The sequence below is a fragment of the Fukomys damarensis genome, unplaced genomic scaffold (assembly GCF_012274545.1).
Source record: "Fukomys damarensis isolate Sample0158 unplaced genomic scaffold, DMR_v1.0_HiC HiC_scaffold_6, whole genome shotgun sequence".
Classification (NCBI taxonomy): Eukaryota; Metazoa; Chordata; class Mammalia; order Rodentia; family Bathyergidae; genus Fukomys; species Fukomys damarensis.
Window position 1 is genome coordinate 38,645,616 of NW_022900918.1, and position 8,406 is coordinate 38,654,021.

Below are 8,406 nucleotides of genomic sequence, written 5' to 3' on the forward strand. Positions count from 1 at the left end.
AACCTACCAGTCCTCCCTTGCAAGCCACCAAGCCTGCCTGCCTACCTTCAGGATGTGACTAGGCCCTTCAGTTCCTACTCATATCTCCAAGATGAGCCTGAGCAAGACCCAGGTGGGAAAGCAGACAGAAATCAGATAGAATAAAAAAAGAGGGAAACCGAGAGCAAAAAAGCCACACCGGGAAAGTAGGTATCTCTGGAAGTGGAAAGAAAAAATGATAGCCCTAGAAACCCTTCTAGTAGTTTCCTTAATGTCCTCTCTTCCTCCCTTCGCATCATTCCAAACATCCCATGAGGCACCTGGTCCAAAATAGTGATATTTTCTTCCTCACTGTTGAGTAACTTCACAGGAGAAAACCCTAACCTGTCATTAGGCCACCTACCACACGTCATTTTACTTTCTGAATTAAATGTGAGTCAGCCCGAAAGAGGGGCATTCAGCCGCAAGAGAATCCCTCAGGCCCCCACTTAGATCTAAGGAGAAACACTCAATTTCTCATTTGAGAAAAGTAGTCAGTCTCTCCCCTTAGCTTCCCTCTTCTGTATTTCCAGGAATAGTTCCCAGCCTTTCCACAACCAGATACCTAATATCGGCATGAACAGTTAAACTCACCTGCTGTGCTGAAAGCATCCCTATTACTAGATACTTGCCACATAGAAGAGCAAAGAGATCATTCCAAGAAAACCCATCCCTGATTCTGCTGTCTATTCTTCTTCTCCCTCTCCTGAATGTTTCAACCATATCCCAGCCACATAAAAGCACAGAGTCGACCAGACTTGACTTCTTTCCTTCAACACCTCTGCTGGATTAAAATCAGAAGCTCAGGAATTCATGACTTCCCTCCTGGACTCCAGGCAATATTCCAGCTCTGACTCGTATGTGTCTGAAATAGTTAAGCATTTTGATTCTGCAGGATCATTGTGTGAACTGACTTCCTAGAAAATTAGTCGGAGGAAGTAAAGGCACAGCATTGGCCCAATGGCCCACGTGACCAGGCCTTCAGAAGCCAGAGGAAGCATCCTGTGCTGAGGTTTCCCCCTTCACTGGGGTCTTTAAATGGTCTTCCTACAGGCTGATGGCTTAGTAGACTGAGCTCTTTCCTTTATTCATCTACACTTCCAATAAATATAACCCTTGTGGGTTTAGCTACACAGCCTTTGAACAGCTCGTGTCTGAAAGGCCATTCAAACTTGTTTTAAAAACACCCCCAGAGTGCCACCGTGTGCACAACTTTGTCTGCAAAATTTTGCTTAAAAGAAAAGAAAATTTCAGGTGACCACCTTCATTTTTGAAAACTAGGACATGTAGATGAATCTGAGTAGTGAAATAAAGTTGGGAAACCTTAAAATAAAAGTGGGACAGATGCACTGAGTGGAACGCAGAAGAGAAGGTGGTTTGTGGTGTGGAAACAAGAGTCTGGTGGGGCATCCTTGTTTGTGCTGTGTGTGACCCCAGTTTCCCCCAAGGAGGGGGTTCCTACCCTTCCCTACCAGCCTGGTACAGAATCCATAAGACCCGGAGAAAATGCTCTTGTGATGGAGTGAGCCAGCTCCTACTTTTATTTGTTTGAAAATTATAGTTTGTTCCTTGTTTTAGGCAAGATATAGATATAGATATAGATATAGATATAAATATAGATATAGACACATGCATCAACTGTTGAAGGAATTAGGAGATTGGAAATGGCACATTTCTTCATCTCTGGACAGTAATCCAGTGAAATAATGCAAAGTCAACCCCACATGGCTGAGGGAAGATCTGAAAAGCTTGGGGAAAATAAATGAACTGCCTGCTTCTCATTACACTCAGTCACAGGATGGGGCTACATCTGGTTTTCTGATTACACTTTCCCATAGTAAAGAAAATTCTAGCCTAGCAGGTCAGACCAGCTGATGACTAACCAGCTCCAATTACTGACCTGACCTGCTTCTAACCTCAAAGGGGAAAAGAAAACCCTTTTTACTCATTCTGAGAAACCAAAGATGGGTGTACAAGGCTGTTGGGTGGTTTTTTTTTTCCTGATTAATTAAAGTTGCTTATTCAAATTGTGCTTTGGTACATAGTCTTTAATTATAAACAAAATAATGCCTGACTTCCTCTATAAAACAACACTCAAAGGCCGAGAGAGAGAGAAAAACTAGACCCTTTTATGCTAGTAATAAAAAACAACAAAAGCACAGCAATTTCAATATGGCATTTGGAACTTGATTTGTTCTATTTAATGAATAAAAGATAATAGTATTTCTCAAAGGAGACAGTGTCTATTAAGATAAGGCTTTTTCAAAGTTTTTTAGTGGGCGTCACTCTGTGAGCCATTTCCAACTTCCAAATAAATGTAACTATGATTTTCAATGAACTTGGCTAAGTAATTCTTAAGGCTTTGCTGGTATAACCTGAAATACATTTAGCTGATCTACTTGTAGCTCTGCCTCAAACAAAACAAAAAACAGTTCCATCAGCTCCCTCATTATGAAAGGAATGAGCAATAATCCACCCTGAAATCTGACAACATTTTAAAGCAACAGAAAAACACTGTCCTCTCTGTCAAGCACAGGCCTTTGACTCCAAGAGGACGCATGTGGACCCAGCATTTCTCTTTGTAGGTCAGCATCTAAAATGCCACTTGTTTCTAAGTGAATAGAATTTCCATTTTATCTTGAACCATCTGCAGTGGCCGATGTTTGGTTTTTTGTGACCTACAATTGTTACTCTTTCTGTTGATTGAACCTAATTCTAAAAAGATGCTATATAGGGTAGAAATCACTATATTCTACATATCTAAATAGTCAGTTTTAAGCCACAGATGACAACTGATGATGTTTGAAGGTGAATATTCTCCAACCACAAGTGATGAATCACGGACAGTGTTTCCCACACTACAGCTGTACAAAACCCTGCCCATGGTGTCGGTGTTTCTCTCATACTTTATCAAATAGGCAAGCTTCACCTCTTTGAAACAGCCAAACAGTAATTTTGATTTGCATTTTGGTCCATCCTTGGGAAGCGAATATTGGTTTGCCTATTTGAGAGAACTTAACTAAAGAAGAAAATAGAAGTAACAAGGCAAGGATTTCTCCTTGAATCTACAAGTGAATCTAGCTCCAGACCCTGGGTTTACTCTCCTTTGGAATATTTAAACCACATCCAGTAAATGAAAGCTGATTCTCTGGAAGCTTTTTCATGACAAGAGACCTGAATAGTCCATAGACACTTTATTAGAGATTTTAATTAAGTTACACAAGGAAAACTACCAGCATGTGCATTCATTTTATCACAGCTGGATCTCCCTTTATTGGAGTGAATTTGTTGCTATTCCACTTCAACAGGTATATTCCTGAACTGTTAGGCATCAAGCTCTCCAATGGCTACTACTAAGTCTGAAAAGTTACTGGGTCCAGAAAACATTGCATCATCTAATTAACTAATTAATTTTGCAAGTCAACAGAAGAACATGCGCAAACGTTCACACACATGTTAAGTTACGCAGTGTTACAGGAAGGTCACTGAGGACCTGCAGGACAAAGGATCATGGGTTTGGCAGATGATGGCAAGACCCACTGGCCACCATTTTGGGTGAGGTGCTTCCTGCACAGTTGGTACCCAGTCGGGTTCCCACAGCCCACCAAATGCTCGCAGTGAAAGTCTTCATAGTGCCAAGGCAGGAAGTGCCTCTCTTGCTGCGCTCCTGCTTTGCATTCTGTTCATTTGCTGGTCTTGAAATAACTTCCTTTCTATCTGCTGCCTGCTGTGCAATTCAGAGCACACCTCTTTGTTCCTCTGGGTCCCCCACGCAAAACAAACTGCACCCACACTTCGTTCAGACACTTGTCCATGACCATGAATGACTTTCCCACCCAAAGTTCATCTCATCCGAAAGGAATGTCCCTTTCGTCGTAAAGGCACTGAGAGCTTGCGTGTTTTCAATCAAGTCTACATCCTCTCATGCCCTGGGTATTATGTCTAGTACAGCTGGAAGATCCAACACAGTCTTAGGAACAATTACGATTGCAAAAATACAATATCAAGCAACAACCATAAAAAATCAAAGGAGGTAATGAAACACTGCTGGCCGTCCTGCTGAGCAGATAAGTCTGCCTCTCCAATTGGCTGTGAGCAGCACATTTCGCCTCTAGGTCACCCCACTACCTGCTGAGTGTGTGTGGAGTGAGCCACACTCAGACCTGTGGTCCCCAGGGTGCCCTCCTGCTGTGCCTGCTCTTCACCCCCCAGCCCTTCTTCCAGAGCTGCCCACACTCTCCCTACGCAGGGCCTCTGGGCAGTTCACCTGCTGTCTCTTGAGCACTAACTCGAATGCGCTCCCCGGAGGCTCTGACACTGTTCGCTGACCCCCCTCCTTTCCCATCCAGGCCTCAGTTTCCCACATAGCCCCTCCTGTGCCACCTTGGCTCTTTCCTCTTGACGTGCCCGTGATTCAAGCCCTAGATCGCCCTCCTCTCAAATTCGTGCAGCTAAACTGGGCACTGGAAAGGATTTCTCTGTCCCCTTCCTAGAATTCCTCCGTCCTGATCAGGAGACCCAAAGGTGGCTCCAGTCCAAACTGGGGCCAGCACCAACGCTGACTCATCAGGCCGTAGCACCAGAGTCTGCCCGCAGCTTGGCCGGTGAGTCATCAGTGCGTCTCCTCCCATCTCTTCGCTCCCTCGGGGATCGTGGTCCTCAGGTAGATCATTCCTGTCCTCTGAACCTCACCGGTGATCCCTTGCCTGCCCCAGGCGCCCATAGGTCCAACAGTCATGGAGAAGCCATGCTCCACACCACTGACCCAAGACCCGAAGGCAGGAAGGAGCTGTGCAGCTGCCTTCCCTGCCAGGCACCTCCCCAGAAGAGGGGACAGCCCAAGAGTACTGTCAGGGGCTCCAGCTCTTTGCCATTTCATCCCTTACCAACATCCAAAACTATTTTTTTGATACTTACTTACTCTTTTTTATTAAGTTTTGTGCTACCGGGGATCAATCCCAGAACTCTCACATTGAGCTATATCCCCAACCCTTTTTTTAAACTTTTTATTGCTCAGTCACTAAGCTGGCCAGGTTGGGCTTAAGCTTGCAGTCTCCTGCTGGGATTACAAGTGTGTACCACACGTCTTTGATGACGTCTGGCAGGGATCAAAGGTCCAGCCGTTCCTACTGTGCTGCACCCCGCCATTCCCGAATGCCTCTTGCTTCTGTGAGTGCGTGTGTGAGCGTTGCTCTTTAGAAATCCCACCTCTCCTCCTGTCAGCCCAATTCTCTGTCAGCATTCAAGTCCCTGTGATGAGCACCCCTGGGTCAGGAAGATGAGCCCCGCTCCAGAGGGAAAGCCCAGGCTGCTTATTTTACTGAATTGTAAATGTTAATGTATGTCTCCTCTCAGTGATACTGGGGTGAGCACTGGGTCATTCCTTCTGAGAGAAGGGCTCACAAGCACTGTTTCCCAGCCGCCACTTTTCCCTGAGGGGAGTGCCTAGTCTGTCCCTGACACTGTGCGAGGCCCCAGGCCCATCAACCCCCCACTCCGAGCATGGGTGATCTGACCCATAGGTTTCTCTCTCCAGCTCCTTCCTCCTCAGCCAGCACCCAGCACAGGACACACTGACACAGGAGCTGGGTGCCTGGTTATTTCCTCCCCGAACACAGGACAAGGCGGTGGCCTCTGCCTGAGGAATTGCTGCTCAGAAACATGCACCCTGCAACAGAACTTTCAGATGACTAACTCTGCCTAGGTAACCCTTTATGTGTGGTGTTTTAGGTTCATGAAAGGAAATAAAACAGTGGTGCCATCTTACTGGCTTTGCAGAGAGTGACTCAGAGTCTCTGCCCAGCAAGGACAATACCTCATTCTATAAACCAATAATAATAAAGAACATTGCTTCAGGAAAGCATGGTCCTCATTTCAGTGGGAAAATGGCAATTAGACTCAGGCTGTCTCGGTGTGTCATTTCCATCTGTATGCAAAGGAAAGAACACCTCAACTGAGTGGATCGTGTTTCCATTGCTATTTTCCCCGGCATTAAGTTACATTAAATCTGGCTGAAGTAAGGGACTCCCAGTAATATATCACACCTGAAATACATCCTCCCGGCTACAGGACAACCAGTCACTGGCCATGACCTTGATGCTTAGAAAGATCTTTACTTGATTAAAACGTGCACTTTAAACCCTAAACGAAGCCCACCAATTTTAAATTTCTTTCCTCCTCATCCAAACCACACAACCAATTACATCTGCATTTTCCTTCAAAGGCCTCATTTCCCAAAAGGATCCTTGCCTTTATGCAAGGATTAGGAAGAGAGGCCAAGAAACATGAGCATGGTCCTCTGGAACAGAACTGCTAAGTAATCAAAAGTTTCACCAGTAAAGCATCTATCCATTACTTTAGGATAAAGTTTCTTCAAGCAAAGAACCAAATTAAATTAAAACTCACAAGTAATTGGCTATAAATGGCATTTATTGGATCTTGTCCCTGGTCTTTATTTTCTATGATCAATGATAAGAATCCTGTAAGTTCTCCAAAGTAGATTATGTGATTACACTAAGCCACCTCCAGACACACACATGAGCATGCATGCACTTGGTTTTTCTTCTTTTTCTTTTTTCTTTCTTTTTTCCAGGCCTTCAACCAAAAGACTTTTGAGTAAAGAACAACATGGCCTGGTTGGACGTGATACACGATACGAAGCTCTCTCTCTCTCTCTCTCTTAGTTGGGCACGGCTTAGACAAGATGGAAACAGTCACAAGAGGCCTTGACCTTGGAGAGTGGGGCCAGTAGTCCAGTGTCATCAGCATCTCCAGATTGGACGTGTATGTCTCTTTAAAATCATATGTTTCTCTATTAAAGAATAATTGCTTTTTATGTTAGTGAGCATAATGTTGCCTTCAAGGGTGTTTTCAATGGCATGTTGAATTTTCTGTAAATACATAGAAGTCTTACAAAATACTGTGAGTTCCCTTACATTGGAGTAAGTGCTGAGCGATAAACACACAACACTGAAATACCGATCTGTGGTGCTTGGGGGACGCATTATAAGGTGAGGCAATTGGAAGGTTGCACAAGAAATGGAAGAAAGGAACTGAAGAAAATCTAAAGCAGAATAAGTTGAAGTTATTTTTGTTTCATTTCTGTTTTGTTTTGCTGTTTGCTTGTACTGGGGACTGAACTCAGGACCTTTGCACTGAGCTACATTTCCAGGACATCTTAAAAATTTGAGACAGGGTCTTGCTAAGTCACTAGGTTGCCTGGGTTGACCTCAAAATTGTGATCCTCCTGCCTCAGCCTCTCAAAGTACTAGGATTATAGATATGTGCCGCCATACAATATTTGTTTAAAGGAAAACACAATGAAATAACTTGATAAAAATGAAACCACATAATTTCAACCTATGCATTTCAGAGGTAGGAGTAAGATCCATGACCACCTCACAGTCCACTGTATTTTACAAGGTTATCATCAAGACCCCATCTGCTGTCTCTTGGGGAATGTCCTGTCCCCATGTGGCCCCTCACTTCTGTAAGGCCCCTCATCAGCTGCAGCATTCACAACAGAGTGGTTGTGACATGAACTGGTGCCTCTGAGCCCCTCTGGCTTCTTGGAGCCCACACTCCTTGACACCGGCCCTAGTGACAGCCAGTCCTCGGGATCCCCAGGCCCAGGCTCACAGCTCCGCTCCCTTGGCCTTGTGGAGGTGCAGGCTCCCTCCTGAGTGGCACTGCCCTATGCTCTCCCTTAGTTCTGGTCCTCCTTCTTCATGCCTCAGGCAAAACCCCAACTCTGCAGAGCTGGATTCTCAGCAGGATGGAGGAGAGCAGAGCAAGCCTAGGCATGCGCCCAGGCAGGTGGCCAGCCTCTGCTGTCCCTCATGGCCCTTGAGACCAGGGCTCAGGGCAGCCAGTGTACCCAGTATTTTGTTGGTCCACCTTTGGCTCTATCTTCTAAGAGGTTGCATCCGCCTTCGCTCTCCTCAACTTGCAGCTCTTCCCTCCCCCATCCCTGTTTCCAGAGAGCCCTTGACATCTAACTCCAAGAGGAACTAAAGCAACTGGGGAAGGATCTCCGGTCTCTCGGCCACATCAGCATCTGCGTCCTGTTCTCCTTCATTTCCTAGCGATGAAGCTGCTTTCCAGTGCCAGGAGAGGCCTGCTTGTCTCCCCTTTCTCTTGTCCAAGGGCTTCCTAGTCCTTGCTTTCACAGCTCTGTTTTTTGTTGTGTTTGTTACATCAGCAGTAGGAATGGACTGGGACAAGACCAATCCTAAACCTAAAAATAACCCGTCCTCCCACTACTCCCTGCAACTGCTGCCTCATTGCCCTCTTTCCCCCTGTAAACCTCTCTTTAAGTTCCCTTGTTCTTTATCTCTCTGGCACCTAGACAGCTGCCAGCCACATTCCCTTCCTCCCCACACTCGTCCT